The sequence below is a fragment of the Rattus rattus genome, chromosome 4 (assembly GCF_011064425.1).
Source record: "Rattus rattus isolate New Zealand chromosome 4, Rrattus_CSIRO_v1, whole genome shotgun sequence".
NCBI classification, from domain to species: domain Eukaryota; kingdom Metazoa; phylum Chordata; class Mammalia; order Rodentia; family Muridae; genus Rattus; species Rattus rattus.
This window is the reverse complement of record NC_046157.1, coordinates 77,463,025-77,464,865: the sequence shown is the minus strand read 5'-3', so window position 1 is coordinate 77,464,865 and position 1,841 is coordinate 77,463,025. Positions and strand designations below refer to the sequence as shown.

At 39.7% G+C, this 1,841-nt stretch overlaps 1 pseudogene; it reads right to left on the bottom strand.

Annotated features, from left to right (window-relative positions):
* Positions 1-479: 479 nt before the first annotated feature.
* Positions 480-1,139, bottom strand: LOC116898394 (annotated as a pseudogene).
* Positions 1,140-1,841: the final 702 nt, after the last annotated feature.

The following is a 1,841-nucleotide window of genomic DNA, read 5'->3' as shown; positions in this document are numbered from 1 at the left end:
ATGCGCCACTCCACACACCACCTCCTCACAGGGAGGTAGTATCCCAGCTGGCCTCAAGCTCTTGGGAATTGTGTTTTCACCTTGGAGTGCTGGGATTACAAGCATGAGTGTTCATTCTCAAACCCGATTTATCAACTTTATAAGTATCATGAATTTGTGCATTGTAGGCTGAATGCAGGTGATTTTATAAATTCATATATACAGGGTCTTCTTATGAAAATTTAATTTTAAAATTCAGCAGTTATATAAATGTGTTCACAACCCTGTAGACACACATACATAAATACATATATGTAGTTTATAAAATAAATATATAATTTGCTATTTTTCAACAGGACAATGAAGTTTACTTAATATATACATGTCACATCTGACACTGGGAAAATGAAAAATGCTATTTCCATAAGCAGATTAAAGGTCCATGCTATCTGCATTATAGCAACATCCCCAGGAATCTAGCTGCAATTCCAGCACTTTCGTCATGTAGCTGATTTACCAAGAGCTGGACCGAAGGGCAATGGTTGCAGTGTACCTAGGACCTCATGTGGCTTGGCATCCGGGGAGGAAGACATAGTCTTTTCAGCACACGTCCCAGCTTCTGAGTCTTCTACTTCAGAATACTCAACAGTTTCCTCTGCGGAATCAAATTCAGTGTTATCCCGCGGTTCATTCCTCTGTCTCTGGATTACCTCTGCCTTGTACTGTGTGTGTTCTGATGCTTCTGCTACGCCTTCATTCTCCCTTTTCAGACAGGTGATTCCACTGTCCCTTTGTTCAATTTCTTTATGAAGTTTCCCCCTCTCTTTAAGTGCTTCATCGAGAGCGTTGCTCTGTTTTTCTACTACTTCTCTCCAATACTGAGAAGATGGGTTTTCTTTAATCATAAGATCAAATGCTTCCTGAATGACGCTTCTACATCTATTTTCATTAGCTTCTGGACCACAGCTCAAAGTCTTAGATGTTAGCTGGTCATCCTAAAGCTTTCTTTTGGACAAGCCTTTTGGCAACTCATTCTGTCTGCCAGCAAGAGACCCAGCTACAGAAGGCCGAATCATCTTCAGCATGCTCCTTGGAACAGAACTGTTCTTCACCTTCCCTTGGGCCCCTTCCTCATTCTGCTTCATACAAGGATTCAGTTTTCAGAGACTACCGTGCTGGGTTCCCAGCGAGCATGGGAATGGTACAAGCCCCTGGCACCGATAGCACCAGAATGACCTGGGCCTGTAGATTGACCCGCAGACCTGGTCTCTGATGCAACACTAATTTGCCGTTTTTTAACCCCTAAATGATTTTCTTACGTTTATGAATATATTAAATATTTATTGTTTACACAGGGTTCATAGAGAAAACTCATTTGTGACACTGAACATAATCAGCTGTTTTTAGATTAGGTGACTATATTTCTTTATTATTTTATTTTTATTTATTATATGACCACATAAGTAAAAAGAACAGTTGTATTTTTTTAAATGAAAAAAGAGGGGAAAATGTAAGTTTTTTTAGGATCACACACAATTTAGATCCCTTTGGCTTCTAACAAACTCAGATCCATAAAATGAGCTGTTTTCCTATAAACGCTTTCAGTGGGAGGACTCGGTATGCCATGAGGTGTTTTCTGGGTTTCCTAGGGTTCACCCAGCAGTTGTTCCCATTTGTTTTCAATAGGGAGCAGGAACATGGCCAGGGCTTTGAGAAAAGTAGAGAAAATCATTGTATGTAGAACTATTCCTCAATAAGACAGTTAATAATTCTGTCACCAAGTAATTCTGCATAAAATTTAACATCAAAATCAACTCCTCTCCTTTTTAAAATTCTTTTGGGAGGGGGGAGACAGGGAATAA